The sequence below is a fragment of the Rhea pennata genome, chromosome 1 (genome assembly GCF_028389875.1).
Source record: "Rhea pennata isolate bPtePen1 chromosome 1, bPtePen1.pri, whole genome shotgun sequence".
Lineage (NCBI taxonomy): Eukaryota > Metazoa > Chordata > Aves > Rheiformes > Rheidae > Rhea > Rhea pennata.
In genome coordinates this window covers 35,780,841-35,801,276 of record NC_084663.1, presented here as the reverse complement: position 1 = coordinate 35,801,276, position 20,436 = coordinate 35,780,841, and positions in this window count along the sequence as shown.

Sequence of the window (20,436 nt, the reverse complement as noted above, 5' to 3'; positions counted from 1 at the left end):
GATGATCCTGTGCCACAGTGCAGTCAGCAGGACACCTCAGCATGACCTTTGCTTCCCATTAAAAAGAAAATGTAGCTGGTAGAGTGCACTTGCAGCTCAGTGAGCATTCCACCTACCTGCTCTGAAATAACTTAGATTTGGAGACTTTCTGGCATGATGCAAAGGACATCTCTCTTTTTTTTTTTTTTTTTTTCCCAGTTGATATTTAGGGAAAGGGGAAGGCAAATAACCCACATGCTGAAGGAAGCGAAAATGAGATTTTGTAGGTGTTTAAGGGGCTGAGTTCCTGCTAAAATTATTTTAATCTCGATTAATTAAAGCAATGTTTTGATGATATTGTAATGTGCTAAGAACTTTGGTTGCCATACAGTAATTATTTTTTAAAACAGATACTGCCTTATATTATGCAAGCATGACATCAAAATAAAAAGCAAAAAATGTTTAATTTTAGTGTCTTCAATTTATTAATTGCCTTGGGCTATGGAATATTTCTAAAATGCTAGAGAGAAAGTAGTCTCTACCTGCTTTCTGTCATATACATTGAACACTGTTCAATGGACCTAAGTCATGTGCAGTCACTTCAGCATGTAGGAGATCAGCTTAAATGATCTTTGCAATGTTTTGGTGGAACTCACTGTAGGGGATGAATTTTCAAAGTGATAGCTATCTCTTCATGAATCACTGCTGCTAATACAAGAGTTTGATGACTGAAGCTGTAGTGCCCCTTCAGGGAAAGATGGAAAGAGAAAACAAGATTAGTGACCCAGATTAGTGCACTGGAACCCTAGAATGTGAATCCAATTAAAATTAGTTACTTTTTGGAAAGAAAGTTGTTATGACAATTGAAATTGCCATCTGAAAATGATCCAGAGAGGGGTTCCATTCTTTTATATGCATCTAAACTGTAAGACTAGTCTTTAAAAATAAGTCAGGTTTTATCTTATGGATAAGGAAGGACATATATTTATGCACATTCTATGCATTTTATGAAGACATAGCCCTCTTTCTGCTCTCCAAAGTCCACCAAAAGATTCAGCCTATTTCAAGACTTAGAACACCTTACAGGTTGTTTGCTTAATGCCTCTGCAGCTGTCATCCTTTGTGGCGTTTAACACTGATCAAGCAATTCTCTTGATTCATAGTCTTACTGAAAAAAACAATAGTGAAAAAGAGAGTAGGTTGAAGCTCAGCTCTAAACTGAGAAGTTCAGAAAGTTAAGTGCTATATGAGATTGAACAGATTCTTTTCTCTGTGTTTGCAGTTCTACTTTCTGTGGAGTCCTCCATTTCTCTATGAGTGCATTTTGGCACATTTCTTAGTAAATTAGCAAGTAGATGTGCTCCAGATGATTTTCTACTTGGATGAAGGCCCAGGCCTTCATGGGCCTGGGTATGTAATTATGCACATGTATTTGAAAAGGTGACAACTGAATTAGTGTTATTCTCCATAAATTCCAGACATGTTGGTCTATCACAGGTGATAACATTTTCTTGATATTGAAATGGATTCTCTAACAACGGAAATTGGTTCACCAAATGAAGAATTACTGACCATATGGTAGCATTGTTATTTAAAGAGCTTCTGCATGCCAAGAACTGAGAGTGAAGCAGTAATGCACATTGATAAATCATTTTGTAAGAGAAGAGGCGAGAAAAGAATTAAGAGGAGGGGGATAGTTGTTTTTTTTTAGCTTTTCTGCATCTGGTTCTGCATTAGCTAAACACTGCAATACTTTGTGAGATTAACTGAAAATAGTTTAAAGTATGAGAAAGTGCCTTTAAAATTTCAAAATGTTGTTTGGGTGGTTTGGGAGGTTTTAGTCATGTTGTTTGAGTGGACTGTTGGATAGAACATTAAATGTAAATTTTTAACACATTCAAGTCGGCTTGGTAAGGATCACAATCTTCAAAGAACGATTTCCATTTCTGGTGGCTTTGATGGTGTGGGACCATTTTTCCAAGTGCACAAGGCATTTCTGTTCCCATATTTTAATTGCTACAATTAATGATGAAGGACAATGAATAAAAGCAAACATATGTTTAGGATTATACATATGCTTGGTAAGAATAGTTACACTGATTCTGTTTCATAACATGTTTAGTTACTAAAGATCATTTTTTCCTGACTCTGCACAAGGAAAGAAGCTGACATTCACTCATGGCTACATACAAGTCATTGGTATTTGAATACTGAATCCTCAAAATTAATGACATAAAACCTGTGGATGATCAAGATGTTCATTTTGTTTTTTACTTTTAGTAGTGGCAAAAGAACGACTGAATGATGCATATTTACAAAAATAGATGATAAAAATAATGCAGTGTTAACAGGCGTTATGATTTACAGTTCAAATAATATTTTGAGTTACACTTTGGTAACTTTGCTGCTTGTTTTGTACAATAAATAATACTTCTGCAGTCTATCTGATTTTAGGAGCTTGAGGAAAAAATGGATCAGTTGTTGTATTGTCCATATCAAGCCTCGCTACAAAACTATGTAGGACAATACTTTTTTAGTCAGAGGAATAGCAATATCCCAAGACTGACCTATGTTTCTAACTCACCACTGATCATGAGAAACCTACTACTTCTGAATTATTGTTAATCTTGAAAATGACTTGTTTTGAAGGCCAATTGTATGCTTTATTGTCAGAAAGAAAGCAGTATGTACTATCCCTATGGCTATTGCTCCTAAATGCCAACCTTATTCTCTGAAATAGCAAACATCTGAAATAAACAAGTGTCAATTAATCAGTCAACAGAAATATCAATTTTAATGCATGACCTCCTAGACAGAGCTATTTGGGATAGTTTATATTTGATTCGCTTAATATATTCCACACGGAGTTGACATTTTCAACGCAGATATAGAACCTAGAAGGCTTCTCAGGCCAAGCCATAGTTGGCAGGGAGGGAGTAGTAGATCAACCGAATTCTGTGGAGATTTGTAACAGAAGATCAGTTCTTACAGCTTAAAGTGCTTGGAAAATACATTTCAGAAACAAATGGTTTATGGTACAGAAGTTGCACAAGCTGACAATCAAATACTCGAGTTGAATCAACCAGGGAGAACTATGGGTAATGACAGGCAACATTGAAGTAACTGTGTTAAAAAAAAATGTGTATAAATTAATGATCTGATTATTATTGTGGTTAAAGACTTCTTGTCTAATAAAATGACATGTGAGAAATTTGTCTTTTTTATATATATATATATATAAAGATATATATCTGTCTAAAATAATTTTGTGTTTAAAGAATTTAAAGAACAGGCCTAATTTACAGCATGCATGAACCAGAGTGGTGCCAGCTGGAACTATGCAAATGTATGCAACAGAAGGATAATGAGACATATTATAAAGTAATAAATTCATGTTTTGGTCTCCTAGATCAGCAAATGAAGAATAAGCAAGCCTAAGTTATCAGAGGAGAAACCCTATTTATCCATCTTCTCTTTTAACTGTACCACTGACATGCTTTATCACCTGTATGTATCTTTACAGTCAGAAAAGTGGCTACTGTAAGGTATGAATTTTTGCTTCCTTCCAAAAAATAAATGTGTGCAAATCGATAGTTTCCCAATCTTAAAGATTTAAATGACTTCATTATTTTTCACAACACATTTCCTCCTCCTTAATTGGAGTAGAAATAAAAATGAAGAGAAAGGCTTTTCAGTGTTTTTAATATATGCTCTTAATTATTATTCAGAATTAATACTCAGTCTTAATTACAATATGGAATAAACAGTCTTTTGCCATAGACCCATTAAAAAGCTCCATAAAAGTAACTAACTCAAAAGATTTTCTTGCTTATAATCAAAAACATTTATAAAACAGTAAAGTTAAACCTCCTTTCTTAGCATTCAGGACCAGATTTTCAGATTATTCATTAATACATATTCAACAAATGTAAATAATTTCATTTCAGATGTGAGGCTAGACCATCACTATTTTAGTTCAGTATATTCCTTATTGTCATAACATTTAAAAATTAATCATACTCTAGATCTGAGTGTTAATTTCTTCCTCAATTAAAATAAAATTGCAAAAGTGCAGAGCAATTTTGGAATTTGTTAAAGCAAAATAATCTCTGATGAATAAGAAAAGACTATGAGTAAGAAAACATGAATTTCAATGCTTTATAGAGCTTGTTTTGTTTCAGAGAAACAAGGACAAACAAAAATCTTTCATAGAGGGTTTTTATACTGCTTATTAGGTACACACACACACACACACACACATATAGAAAGAATTTTTGACTTTTTTCCTTTAGAGTTTCTCTTTGTTGATCTGAAGACCAGTCAGCTTCAAGGAAAGAGAGGAGCAACTGACTTCCCTTCTCTTTCCTCTTTGTCATAATAAATGTCCTAATAAATTCTTCTATCATTTTTTTTAATTCTAGTATAGTTTTATTTAAATATATATTCAGAAGGTTTTCAGTGAGTACAGCCTAAAGAAAATCATAATGAGCTTGGGATGAAAAGGAAGCAGAAGTTTTTTCCAGTAGAAAATACCCTGCAAACAGTCCCATGTTAAGTTTTAAAGGCTAGCTGAGCAGTCAGGGCAGAACCAGGGATTAGCTAAAGGAAGTGCTGCCATGTTAATTGCTATTCTTAATGACACTAGCTCAAGCAAGTCAATGACTATAGCTCTAGATGTCCCTCACAGCATTTGACACTCAACATATGAAATCACGTTTTTACGGATAACCACACAACCTGGCCAGTACACACCAGGAACAAGAGTGTGAGAATGATTTTCTCATTTCCTAACATAAAGTATAAGTCTTGTGGGAATGTATGTTATACCTCCCACACTATGTCTAGTCTTTAGCTTTATAGGACAGAGCTTGTGTTAATCTGCTGGGATGTGGTAGAGGACAAATTTTTGAATAGCTTATTTTTTTTTGAAAATTCTGTGATTTACCTTGCTTATATATATATATGTATATGTGTGTGTATATATATATATATATGTATATATATACATACACACACACACACACACACACACACACACATATATATTCACACTGACTTTTCCCTTCTCTTTTTAAGAAAAAAGGGAATATATTCTTTTTAAGGTTGCAGTGTTGAGGTTGCAACTGCAGATGTAAATGCTTATGCTTGCTTTTCTGAATAGCACCTATATGTTACAATTTTTGTTACTCCATTAGACACCCTCGTCATAAACACGTTGAAAATGCTACAGTAAATGTAGTCTGTTTAGAGTCCCTCTGATACTAAGATTTTTATAGCCTTGATCATGTCTTGTATACATCTTTTTATCCTACCTGAATCAATCAATATGTAATACCCAACCTAAAGCTACCACTAAAGCTTCTAGATTATATGAATTTTAGCCTACAGATCTTAAAGGAATTAACAGAAAAATCTTCTTAGGGACTGATTTTTCTCCTGAAACTTCTAAAAAAACCCAAATGCTGGAAAACTCATGAATCTAAAATGTGCTTAAATGTTGTATTTGTCACACATGATAATGCTGACTTGAGAGACAAAAGGCTATCAAGAAAATATAAAATACAAAATGAACAAAATATAAACAGAAATTTTTTATGAACTCTATAAAGAGTTGTTAAATTAGTTCAAAATCTATTGACAAGAAATAATAAACCCTTATTTTATAAAGTTTATAGAGTAATGATCTGATTGTTGTGGAAGAACTCACATAGTCCTCAAAGATGCTGAAATGTATTGTCATAGAGACAAAAAAACAAAACAAAACAAAACAAAAAAAACCCTGCATAAGATGCGCTCAAATTAGTTTTAAAGTGTCTTGCTTGAGCTCTCTGCAGTGTAAAGCTCAATACAGCATGAAAAATCTTTGAGGACACTGAATAAATTCATTAATATTTAGCTCACTTGCCAGACTGTACTGTCATGGCTCATGCCACTAGGCCAGCTAGCTCATTTTAAACTGGTTTGGCTATACCTTGCAGCCACCATGAAAATAGTCTAGATGTTATCTTTTGACTACTGGACAAGAATGTTCTCATTGGTAAGAATAATCAATACAGGCATAGCATAAACTTTATCATAGTTTTTTATTATGTTATTGTACAACTACTATCTTCAAGAACAGATTCCTTGAACAAAGAATTGATTTTCCGTTCATACTCAGAACCAGTGCACAGAGAAGTAATTGCTGTGTGACTAAGTTTCACTGAAAATGGAGAAACATTTTGGCTAAGAAACTTTTATGGCTTGGGATAGTCTATTTAGGCATGTGAGAATGTTTCAGTAAAATATTGTCAGAAACAAAACTATGAAATGTTGATTAAAATCTGAAAATGAATTAGGTTATAATTAATCATTCTAGAGCTTTAGAATATCATTATATCATTATATATCAGCCACTAAAAATAAATGAAAAGGAAGGTAATGGCTTGAGGTTTAAAATTTTCATTAGTGCCCACATCTATTCCAGTGGAAGAGATGATAGCTTCAACTGATTCAGCTCTAGAAGGTTTAGTAGAGTATCAGGAAGATATAATTAGAACACAGACAATCCAAAAAAGAAAAAGACCCTCTCAACTGACGTGATATAATCTGAAGTAAAGTTAAATATTATTAAAAGGCTAGTCCTCCACAGACTTAAAAGTTACAGGACAGTTTAATCATATAAATTGAAGTATTTTTAAAGATATGCAAAGTGGTAAAAATGTCAGTAGATATTCAGCCGAAACTGCAAATGCGTTACATAAGTTAAAGTGTCTGACTGGGATTCAAAACTAACTGCAGGAAACAGCATTTGTCACTCTTAAAGATTATTTTTTTATAGAAGAAGGTAAGGTAAATAGAATATTCCCAAACTACAATATAATTACAATGCTTTGAGTTAAGAAAAACTGTATGATAATGCATTGAAGTAAACTGAATACATTTCATGTGAGTGTTGATGTTACGCTGACTGAAGTCATTAGAAATCTTTCCAATGACCTGATCAAGTTTGGAAAAAATATTTACAATTACGGAGTATGAAGCTTCTGTTAGGCCAAATAAAAGTACAGCTACAATGTATGGGATCTTCCTACCTGACCTAGGCATTTTTCTCATTTAAAGGCAGCTTTTTTTCTTCCTCAATATTCAGCAAAGATGAATAGACATCACTGGAAGGTAATGCATACCATCCTAAGACAATTGTAACTGACTACAGACTGTGCCTACGATAAAATGTTGGTATTGACCATTTTGAAATGAATCTTCCACTCATCTCCCCTCCCTGTGCATTGGCTCAGTTTGCAGAGTACTTTGGTGAGCACATGCTCAGTTGGTTTCTAAGAAAGCTAAACTGGACACTCCAGCAAGGGCACACAACGAATGTACTCCAAACCTTGCTGAGAGCAAAGGGGTCCAAAACTCATTTTTCAGATAGATTCAAGACATGTGTGGCACAGATATAGTCTGTGGAGATATGCCTCAGACTAAATTTAATCTGAAGTAAAATCTCTGAACTGCATATAGTGTAAACATATGGGCCTGAGCACTGACTACTTTGATCTACTACTGTGCCAAATTGCTTGCTAATATATATGACATATACATATACGACATACATAGACATACAGACTAGTCTAAATTTTTGAGGCTAGTTAGATGAGATGTAGCTCATATATGAGGAGCTTGGGTGTATTTCGTCCATAAGGAAAGTCTGAAGCAGCGAAGCAGAAAGTAAGAAAGTTCTGCTGAAAACATTAATTCTCACGCCCAGACTCAGAGTAGCTTTGGGAGAGGGATAAGTTTACTGTTACAAGATGCATCTGCAATCTTACATGCAGATCACTATGAAGCAGAAAATAATTAAGGATATCTGTATGTTATCTAGTATACTTCATACTTGGAAGGAGCGAGTGAGCTGATATTTGAGCTTTAGAAAGATGTGACAAACCATACTGGCTACGCTTTGCTGACTTTCGTAGTTCTTCGCAGTTATAAGAATTTCCACTACCTTTAAATGCATAAAGCTCTTAGGTAGTTATGATAAGAATATATTATTTGTTCATATGAGAACTTGACTAAAATAAATTATTATCATATCCCTTGAAATTTTCTGTGGAAAATAAATAATGAGTTTTGTTAGAAATTCAAAATAGCTGATTTTCAGAAATACATAGTTTTCAGCTTATTGTCATTTTCTCGCTGAATAAAACTCTGTGTAGCAGTCCTTACTATTTAGGCAAGCACAAACAGATGCTGCTTTTGCTCAGGGTTGATTCAATGGAGTAAGATTATTGAAGGGAGGAGTCAAAAGGTTTAGAAAATATTTTAGTAAAAAATATTTAGTAAAATTATCTAGAAGAAGACAGGTTGAAACAAAAAATGAAACACATAAGATGAAAACAATTCATTTTTATTTTTCTATGGTATATTTTTAAGTCATTATTGCTGATTATTGTAGTTAAACTAAGACAAAGGTTTATATTCAGCATTCCAAATGATCTCAGTGCATAACTAACTTGATTTTTAAGCAGGTTATGGAGTTAATTAATTTGATTTTTAAAAAGTGTTAGCATACAATTGCAACATTTTTTCCATAGTCATTTACTAAACCTGCGCCTGTTATGTGAAAATGTATAATGAAATTTTAAGTATGTGAGTACGCTTAGGGATCTATATCAATCTAGTGAAAACTGTGCCAAATGATTGAAATGATGAAAAGGAATATATAGACTGCATAATGAAAGCAGGAATAAGTAGACCAAGGATTAAAGGAATATTTTATTACGTTTCTAAAACTCCCAATTAGTGAAAACAGTCTTTATTACTTATATCACAGATTCACATGGAAAAAGTCCCTGAGCTCTGTTTGAATACTATGTTCTGTATATTCATTGTAGGTATCTCTGACTGTAGTATCTTCTGTAAGTCTCCAGCTTAATAGGAATTTTTTGTAAAAGTTTCACTCCACTGTAGCGAAGGCTGGAAATCTACTAGTTAAAAGTTAACAAATCTAAGTGTGTGTTCCTTTAAAATTTGGAGGGTTAGGTTAGTGACTGAAATGTGGATTTTGTAGTCAAAGTTTTCCACAATATAATATCCTTAAAAAAAAAAAAAAAAAAAAAAAAAGGAACAATAGAGATTTTTTAGCATAGCATGTATTCTGGAGAATAAAACAATGCTACTGATTAAGATACAAATGGTCTCAATTGTTTGCCATTGATGGCAGTTTGGCCATGCAATAGCAATTCATTCAGCTTGCATTCATCCACTGTTAGTTTGAATCCAGCACTTGGCAGAAAACTGAGAAGAAAAGAAAGGTTAGTACAATCTGCTTTTGTAAGGGGCCTTTATCTGGTGGAAGTACAATTGAGTGCAGCAGAAAATTCAGACAATGGTCAGACTATTTTCTAAAAGATAATATGTTGTGTAAGTGTTTATTTGCTGCAGAGGTTCTTATAGTTGGTAACAGATGATGGGAAGAGTGATTGGGATGATAAAAAGTTTGGAAATGAGACTGTGGAAAGTGTGATCCAGGAGTAGATGCAGGGCAGCTGAAAGATGAAGTGCAGGAAGGGGCTGGCAGCCATGAGTGCCTCTTTTCAGCAGTGGCAGTTCTGCTCTGTCTGCAGTTGCTTTCCTTGCTACTGGATTTCCAGGAACCTGCTCCTGAGGCCCCTTTTTAAGAAGGTGCCATTTGGAACCTCTTTGAGTGAAGTTAAGTGCTATTTATTAAAGATATTGGCAGCAACCTGATAGACCTGGCCTTCCAAACTGTACTTGAGAGAATGATGCACAGTTGATCCTGCTCTCAGTTTCACCAGTGCAAATGAGACCTATTCGTAGCAGCAGGATCCACCCCCCCCAAAAAAAAAAAAAAAAAAAAAAAAAAAATCTAGAGTTGCTATAGCCTCTCCAGGAAAAGAATCATTGAAATATGCAGTAAAGCTGGGATGGGATATTGGTTATTTGAGAGCTGCACCTTGATCATGGTCAGTATACTTCACTGGAATTCTTTCAGGGACATTCATATATTGTGCCATGAAAAAAGCTTTCATGTAAGCTTATAGCACGTAAGCAACTGTATGGCATCTCTCCAAGCAGAATCTCTTCTTGCAGTCTAAGTGCAAGGTGTATCCAGATGGTAGTGGTATGTAAAGAAAAGGATAATTTCTTTTATTTGATGATCCACACTAGGTACTCAGAAAGGAATATATTTTATATTGCCTGAATAAAAGTGGATAAATCCTGTTATGCTTTTGACTATATTGTTAGCACACACTTTTAATAAAGGAAAGAAAAGCTGTTTTGTATGTAGGATAGGGAAATAAACTGCTTGTGAGTGTCCCCACAGACCAGTTGTTAACTGATATCCATTCTTGACTTATTTAGACATTGTAAGGATATGCAACCAGCAATGACCTGTGCCCACAGAAATAGTTTAGGAGAAGAGAAAACCAAAACTATACAGACAGCAACAGAACTAATGAGAGGACACTGCTAGGAAAAGGTAGCTTACTAAGATGGGAACTATCAGAAGAATCAAATAAGGCCATAAACCAGTGGATCAGGGTCATCGGGGAGTGAGAAAATATAGGTTGGCAAATGGAGAAGGATTGGAAAGGTTCAAGAGAAGAAATTAAAAGGTAAGCAGCAGAGACACTGTGGGCTGTTCAGAAGTGCCTGTTGACAGCTCTGTGCTTGATCACTGCTGTAGGATGGTATTTTTGTTGCTTTGATCATGAATTTATCTGACTTATCACCATGATGTGGGAAAGCCTAGAGCCAACAGCCTAACAGAAATGGCACTGGTATGGTCACACCTTAAAGTCTTTGGGCTGCACTCATCTTGCCAAATTTTTAGCAAGGAAGAAATCCAAGTTAAGCACATAATCACTTAAACCTGCCTCTGTAAGAGCATGGAGAGCTCCAAAAAGTGACTCAGATCTTATAGGGATTAACTTTCTTTTGGAAATGTCTATTTTCTTCCCTGACTATAGGAGCTGAATATAACGGTATTTGTAGCACAGGAATCTCAAGTGCTTCAAGGTAAATAGGATGAATGTGACTACGAACAGCCCAGGAAGATTCTGGTGCCTTCATGCATATGGCTAACTCAGATATGTTTTGAAAAGTATTCAGCTTGGAATGCTCGAGAAGTCTTCAACATTAGGCATGTTACTTATATATTCATGCTAGAACATGAAGACTTCAGTTCATGTGGAAAAAGAGAACCAATGTTGACTGTCATCTGATGGTAGTCCTCTTGAACATAGAAATAAATAGATAAATGAATGAGATTGCAATTACAATCACATAGAAGTTTTTGCAGATCTGAGTGAATTATTTCCTAACTTAACACTTTCATGAGTCACTCCATGACTGATTCAATCAGGATGTTTTCTCTTGTCTTTCTCATAGATATGGTGATCATTCATGGGTCTTCTACCGATTACTGTCAGAGCATAGTTTGCAGTTTATAAAAGATTTAGTAGTTTTTGATGTAAAAAATGGTTAAATCCAAGCTTCAGCTAATAACTTATTTTCACTAAAGACCTGCTAAACAAGCAAAGCATAAAATTAATTACATTTTAATTAAATTTCTGAAGTTAATCACTGTGGAGAGTCAATGATAATGTAGCACATGGGGGGCACTAGATAACAGATTACAACACACAGCAAAGAAATTGAAGTTGTAGAGGATTTTAATTGATTTAAAAACTAAGGAATCCATAACTTTAGTAAGTAAAATCTGATCAAACATAGTCAACCTCTTTATAGTGTCACTGTTATTATATCGCAGAATTTCATATGGCTGTATGACTGTGCTTTCCTAATATTTATCATAACTTTACCAAGTGAGAGAAAATGTAAACTATCTAATTTCCAGAGCCTTGTTGGTCTACCCACAGGATAACATTTATTTCTGATTATTTTGAATCATTTGTGGCACCTAACATGGAATTTTGGGTGTTCTTGTTAAGACTTAATCAGTAGTCAGATATTAGCTACCTACTGAAAAAAGCAAAAGACCAAATGATAAATTTAAATGTAGGTCTCATAACTTAAACAACAATAAAATGTTTATAGTGTCATAAACTGATGATAGGCAAAACTTTCTCTTTTCCTTTCACTTTTTTGTCTGTGTATCTTGAAATCTGTGTTCTGTTCTAAGTAACTTATAGTTTCCATTCTATTTACTTTTCATAGAATCATAGAATCAGTAAGGTTGGAAGGGACCTCTGGAGATCATCTAGTCCAACCTCCCCACTCAGCAGGGTCACCTAGAGCATGTTAGACAGGGTTGCATCCAGGTGGGCCTTGAAGATCTCCAGAGAAGGAGACTCCACAACCTCTCTGGGCAACCTGTGCCAGTGCTCTGTCACTCTCACAGGGAAGAAATCCCCCGTCACGGTCAGGCGGAACTTCCTGTAGTTCAATTTCTGCCCATTGCCTCTTGTCCTGTCACAGGGGACATCTGAAAAGAGTTTGTCCCTGTCCCCTTGACACCCTCCCTTCAGGTACTTATACAAATTGGTAAGATCCCCCCTCAGTCTGCTCTTCCCCAGGCTGAAGAGGCCCAGCTCTCACAGCCGTTCCTCATAGGGCAGGTGCTCCAGCCCTCTGATCATCTTTGTAGCCCTACTCAGGACTCTCTCCAGTAGCTCCATGTTTCTCTTGTACTGGGGAGCCCAGAAATGGACACAGTACTCGAGATGAGGCCTCCTCAGGGCTGAGTAGAGGGGCAGGATCACCTCCCTTGACCTGCTGGCAACACTCTTCCTAACGCACCCCAGGATACCATTGGCTTTCTTGGCCACGAGGGTCCATTGCTGGCTCATGGTCAATCTGTCATCCACCAGCACTCCCAGGTCCTTTTCTGCAGAGCTGCTCTCCAGAAGGTCAGTCCCTAGCCTGTCCTGTTGCCTAGGGTTATTTCTCCCTAGGTGCAGGACTCTGCACTTGCCCTTGTGGAATCTCCTGAGGTTCCTCTCTGCCCAGCTCTCCAGCCTGTCCAGGTCTCTCTGAATGGCAGCACAGCCCTCGGGTGTGTCAGCCACTCCTCCCAGCTTTGTATCATCAGCAAACTTGCTGAGGAGGTACTCTGTCCCCTCATCCAGGTCATTGATGACAGGATGAACAGGATGGGACCCAGTCCTGAGCCCTGAGGAACTCCACTAGCCACAGGCCTCCAACTAGAGTCCACGCTACTGATGACGACCCTCTGAGCTCTGCCTTTCAGCCAGTTCTCAATTCACCTCACTGTCCTCTTGTCTAACCCATGCTTGCTGAGCTTCTCTAAGAGGATGTTGTGGGATACAATGTCAAAAGCCTCGCTGAAGTCAAGGTACACAATGTCCACTGCTCTCCCCTCATCTACCCAGCCAGTCATTCCATCCTAGAAGGCTATCAGATTGGTTAAGCAGGATTTCCCCTTGGTGAATCCAGGCTGGCTACTCCTGATCACCTTCTTTTCCTCCATATGTCTGGAGACGACATCCAGAATGAGCTGTTCCATCCCCTTTCCAGGGATGGAGGTGAGGCTGACTGGTCTATAGTTGCCTGGGTCCTCCTTCTTGCCCTTTTTGAAGACCGGAGTGACATCAGCTTTCTTCCAGTCCTCAGGCACCTCTCCAGCTCTCCAGCACCTTTCAAAGATGATGGAGAGTGGCCTGGCAACAACATCTGCCAGCTCCCTCAGTACCCATGGGTGCATCCCATCCGGGCCCATGGATTTGTGGATGTCTAGCCTGCCCAGAAGATCTCTCATCCTATCTTCCTCAACCAAAAGAAAGTCTTCCTTTCTCCAGACTTTCTCCCTCACGTCCAGGCTGCAGGATTCATGGGGGCTGCCCTTAGCAGTGAAGACTGAAGCAAAGGCGGCATTCAGTAATTCTGCCTTCCCTGTATCCCTTGTCACCAGGGCCCCTGCCCCATTCAGCAGTGGGCCCACATTTTCCCTAGTTCTCCTCTTGCTGCTGATGTATTTGAAGAAGCCCTTCCTGTTGTCCTTAACATCCCTTGCCAGGCTCAATTCCAACTGGGCCTTAAGCCTTCCTCGTAGCATCTCTACATACTCTGACTGCATTCCTATAATTCTCCCAAGTGACCTGTCCCCTCTTCCATGTTCTGTGTACTTTCTTCTTCTGTCTGAATTTGGCCAAGAGCTCCTTGCTCACGAATGCAGGTCTCCTGCCGCTTTTGCTGCACTTCTTACTCATAGGGATGCACCGCTCTTGAGCCTGGAGGAAGTGATGTTTGAATACTAGCCAGCTCTCCTGGACCCCCCGCTTCCTTCTAGGGCCTTAACTCATGAGACTCCACCAATTGGGTCTTTGAAGAACCTGAAGTCCACTCTCCTGAAGTCCAGGGTTGCAATCCTGCTTGTTGCCTTGCTTCTTTCCTGCAGGATCCTGAACTCCACCATCTTGTGGTCACTGCAGCCAAGGCTGGCCCCAGCCTTCACATCTCTAACCAGTCCCTCTCTGTTGGTAAGGACAAGGTCCAGCAGGACACCCTTCCTCATAGGCTCCTCCACCATTTCCGATAAGAAGTTATCATCAGTGTGTTGCAGGAGCCTCCTGGACTGTTTGTGCCTTGCTGTGTTGTCCTTCCAGCAGATGTCAGGGTGGTTGAAGTCCCCCATGAGAACCAGGGCCTGTGATCATGAGGCTACCTCCAGCTGTCTATAGAAGGCCTCATCAACTTTCTCTTCCCTGGTCAGGTGGCCTGTAGTAGACACCCACAACAGTGTCCCCCATGTTGGCCTGCCCTTTGATCTTTACCCATAAGCTCTCAACTGCCTTCTCCTCCTCCTCCCCCTCTAGGCAGAGCTCGATGCATTCCAGTTGCTCTCTCACATAAAGAGCAACTCCACCACCTTGTCTTCTTGGCCTGTCTTTCCTAAAAAGCACATATCCATCCATGGCAGCATTCCAGCCATGTGAGCTATCCCACCATGTCTCCGTGACTGCAATGAGATCATGGCCCTGCAAGCGCACACAGATCTCCAGCTCCTCCTGTTTGTTCCCCATACTGTGTGCATTGGTGTACTGGCATTTCAGAGAGGTGGTCATGCCTGCAGGTTTCCCAGGAAGGGTGTAGGGGGGTCCCCCACAGCCACGTCCCAAACGCACATCCCCAGCTGCATGCACCCATTGGAGGCACCCCAACCCAACTTGTGTTTTGTTGTCTACCCTGTCTCTATGACACCCCCTTCCCTCCTCCTACCTTTTCTTTCTTTCTTTCTTGCCTTTTCTCTATCTCTATTTTATTAACTGTTTGTTTGCTTTTTTCCTTCTCTCTGGATATCCTTCTTTGCCTCTGTTGGCAACCACGGTGACTGATGCTAAATCACAACAATGCATATAGTTCACTGTTCCCCTCATTTTCTGGCTTAGCTCCTCCAGTTTTTGCTTGTAATTTACTTTCTTCAGTTTGGTCATATCTCTAGTTATTTTTCTATCAACCTTCTTATTATTTATTTGAGCATTTTTCTCTGTGCTGCCAAATCTAAAATGCGTGGGTTTCCTGCTCTCCTTGGCAGTCCTTTGTGGAAGGATAAGGCCCCTCTTTGTAACCCATATGGCAACAAGAAACTACTCAGTTGTAACACAATATGTTAGCTGAAGTTGTTGTCAGCATGTATTGTACTACATTGTCTTCAACAGCAGACTATGCCGTAAAGATCATCTTTTCCTCTTTTCTGCCGTGTGTCAGGGTTTCCATGTTAGGTGATAAGTTTATGCCAAAAGTTCCTGCTTACTTATTGATAGCAATGCCTCCAACAAGTGTGTCTTTCACTTGGCCTCAAACCTTGCCAGTCAGCCAGGCTCTTTGTCTCACCATTCCTTCACAGATATTCAGCTTCCAGCTGGAGTGGGACCTGTCACATACCGTGAAATAACGCCTGCCTGTTTTGACGGTGTGGAAAATCTGCTTTCCTGTGTTTCTGCATTATCTAGAAAAGAACTGATAAGGATGCCAGAAAAACTCTTCCCTCTTCATATATTTGTCTTAGATACCTAATTTATGCATATCATGACCTAACAATATTCACTATGTGAATTATATCCATCCCTTTAGGCTAAAATTTTCCAAATAAATTCAGTTAAAAATCAGCTCACCTTTGTTTCTGCGATTTGAAGTTGACAGTCTTTTTAAAACATATGGAGGACCATTTGAATTGATGCAGTTGGATGAAAGCAATTGAAGATGAGTTAGTGGAAAGGTCAGGCAGAATATTTTTTCTATGTTCACTGGTCCATAATACTCAACTGTACCGAAGTGTGTAGCCCAACAGGAACATGGTAACACACTTGTATTTTTAATGAGTAGCCTGCTACAAGTATCCACGTATTATTAAATTGAAAGAGGAACTTCTGTGATTACAGATGGGTTATTAAATTAAACTGTTTACTTCACAGCAAAATTGGGCTTGCAAATGTATCTATGAATATCAGATACATAAATGCAACATGTGCTTATCTGGTATGAACTTGTATATGCTAATGAACTTAGCTCTTCTTTCTGAGCTGCATCATCAGTTGCTGTTTGCATTGAAGGCTGCTCTTAAGCATTCAAGCACACATGTGCTGATTTTCCAAGATATTCAGTAATGCACAGAACATGCCAGCAGTCAGAAACAAAACTGAGCAGTCCACTCTTGAATGCAAACAAATATGAAGATATAAAATCAGGTATATGCAGAGAGATTGGGACTTAAAATGTAATAATACTGACTAAAATGACTAAATGTATATTGATAAAGCTAATGATTTAAAATCGATCTTTTAGAAATCTTATTCTATAGAAACTATATATGATATTGTGGATTCATTTTTATTACTGGAATCTCAGAACTTCTCAAAGTTGTGTTTCTTTTACTTCTGCACCAAAGTAAGAATTTTTACATAGTTTAATTTGATATACTTCCAATTTTATTTCAATTTTAGAAGGAGAATATGAAGAATTTTTTAGATTTTGTTTCTAATTTTAGAAGATAATTTCTACTGAGTCATATACATGTCTTCTATTTTAGGTATACATAGCTGTACAAATCTAGTCCTGTTTACTCACTAAATCAAAAACAGGAGGAATATCTTGGGCTGTAAAACTCTTTATGGCAAAGATAACCAGAGAATCAGAATGAGGGAATTTGTAGGAAGCTCTATATTTTTGGGAAAGCTTAGCTAATATTTAGGTTCTGTGGATTTTATTGATCTTCTATAGAAAGGCAGCTTTTCATAATGGAATAATTTTTTACTTTTCTTGGGCAGAAATATGTCTATGCTGTGTTGTCACATACATCTGCAGTATGTCAGAATTACCAAGTTCAGTCATACTGTCCAAAGAGTACAAGTGGAGTCCTGTTAGCTTATAACTATTTTTAACTACCTTCATATTTATACTGTATATGATATAATATGTACAAGTATCTGAAAGGAGGGTATGGAATCTCTTTTACCTTTTCGGAATGAGAACATTAGAATGTTAGAAATAATGAAACTGAATAAGCGATACTGAAAGACATTTCTTTTTCAGAATTCTGCAGAAATTTAGGCAAGCGCTAGAATATTCTTTCTAGCTGGCTTTTAAGAACTGTAACGGAAAACATTGATAAGAAGCAGAATTACAAATCATTTAAAGATGCATAATGAAATAGATGCTCATCATGTATAAAAAGTAACAGGTCATGCTTGACAAATTTGCTTACATGTTTTAGATTACTGTGTGCTGGTTCAAGTAGTCATTATTCTTAAGAAGCTTATCATTGACTTCAGTGCATTAAGACAAGATCAGGATTTGATATGTGAATGAAAAGAAGTAAGAATGAAAAAGGCTTAGTAAACAGAAAATGTAGAGAGTGGTAAAGAGGATGTACAGACTCTTAATATGAGAAGGAGGTTAGAATTTGCCTTTGTTAGCTACTAAAATTATTTTAGGTAGAATAGTTTAAATTCACCAAGTTGAAGGTTTTGACCCTAAGATTTCTATCATCTTTTCATCTCTCTCTCCTTTTTTTTTTTTTTTTCTTTTTTCTTCACTTTGAACAAGAAATTTTCTTTAGGACTTTAGTGGACTGTCTTATTAAAGCGTTTGTGATCAAAGCAAGGAAATATAACAAATTCTTGGTCTCTTAGTTTATTTAATGCCATTATCCATTTTGGTCCTGAGAAAGACCAGTTCTCTAAGGAAAGACTATAACATTTAAGATAAGTAGAATTACAGGCAAATTTTTAGACAATTTTAAGAAGTCTCATAAAACTAGATCAAAAAAATACCTAATGGAAAAAGTGTGTTTGATGACAGAAAAATAAATAAATAAATAAATAAGCTAATGAGGGCATGAAACTTCACTGGCAAATTTCAGTGGGAACTGGAAAAGGATCTACAGGATTAATGTCTACAGATATGACTCTTAACAGAAGTTAGTGATTTATCAGGAGAAAATAATCATTTAAAATAGGTAAGAAGGTAATTGAATGTTTTAAGTCTGGAGTTTTGGGAATATTTCTTAGTCATTCTTTAATTAAGATGAGCCAGGATATATGTTTTTTTCCAGTTATAAAGTACATTCAATGAGAGAGGGATAATTATAAAAAGAGAGCTTTTGGTGGGTAGGGGGACTGAGTTATGGATGTGTGTACATAATTCTCCTTTATTACAATAAAAAGATTAGATTATTCATTAGATATTATCTGTATCATCAAGACATTAAATGGGCTGAATTCATGTCTCTCAAGTTGAATGTCTTCACTAAGAGGGGAAGATGTTATACTTTTACAATCTGCAATCATCCTGTACTTGTGTATTCAAACATTAAGTGGAGGAAACATGACACCTACACATTAATATCTGGAAATACCATCAGCAAGGATTGCTTCCTGGCCCAATTTCATTCTAGCCTACCTTGAGAATAGACTTCTTACCTACTGGTGAAAACATTAATCTATATTTATTTATTTTATTTTATTTTATTTTATATTTATTATTATTTTTGGTGAAAGATTATGGCAACAGGAAGCAACACCAGAGTCTCTTAATTCTGAAGGAAAGTTCAACTGGAACTGGAATTCTGAAGGAAGATTCTGAAGATTCAACTCTTTAATGAGCTTGAGATAAACAAAGAATGACAGAACTCAACATGAACCCTGTGTTTTGAAATAAAAAGAGAATGAAGTAATAAAATAAGTACAATTTTGGCCAGAAAATGATCAAGAGGAACCATTCTGGAATGATGTAATTCTTTTTGCTAATCTTTATTTATAAATAAACTATTCTTCTGCCATTCTAGTTTATAATATGAACCATTCTAGTTCATATTATAAGAAATTCAGATCTTGGTACTAGTGCTTAAACAATTGCTTTCATTTTTTCTCATATTTTTAATAGAATTTACTTTTAACATGCTTATTTAACTGATGGAATATTGATTGGCTAGCTTCTCCATGAACAGTTGAAAAATTGCACAATTATTTAACCTTTAAAGAGAAGTAATGATATGTAAAGTATTTGGAAATTCGCCAGCTTGCCTTCTGATAACAGATATATACAAAGGATAATCTTGTATGCACTGTAATAAGGAATACTTGCTACATTTTTTTGTATGTCTTTGAAATCTTGGAGAGTTGAGGAAGAGATTAATCAGGAAAAAAAAGTCTGTTTTAATCAGTTTGTAAATTCTGAAAGTTTTTCTAATAAACGTAATTAGAAAAGATTCTAGGAAAGACTGGTGAACAAAATAATTAAAACTACTTAGAATCTATAGTTTTAGTGCTTAAAGAGGATACAGAAAAATACTGGTTTTAAATAGTATCTCAGATATGGTCTGAAATACTATATACTAATCTATACTATTATTACTTTCTGATCTCATCTCCATGCACCTTTTCCACACTGACTATAGAAAATAATACAAGGAAAGCTCAGATTCCTCACAGTGATTATTTCTGATTGATCATAATCTATAGCAAGCAAATGATCCTTATCATCTTTATCATCATCAGATGTAGTCTTGATAATTAATGTTCCTGAACAGAACTCCATAATGATCTGCTTGCTTTGGCATTGAAATAACATACTGATGTGCGAGAGTAGAAGTAGATAGGTATCTACTCTGTTAGGTACAGAGTTGTGTGTTTGGTCTCTGTAGGTGGCCGGTGTGCAGGTGGCACACCATGAACTTTAGTTACTTTAGGTTGGTTGCTCTCCTGAGCATCTGTACGTTACTAATCTGGGAGATAAATTTATAGGTAGAAATGATTTGGGTCACATGAAATAATTCTGCTATAAAATGTGATCTTTCCCAGGTTTATATAGGAAATCAAGGAAGATAAACTGGCTTAATAAAATAAACGAACTTGACTGGTGTGAAAAAGTCCACTTCTCCCCACTCTCCATATTTCTATTTGCAAGTTTTCAAAGAAAACTTTCTTATCTTTGTGATAAAAAATAGATGACAAAAGATCGTTTTTTATT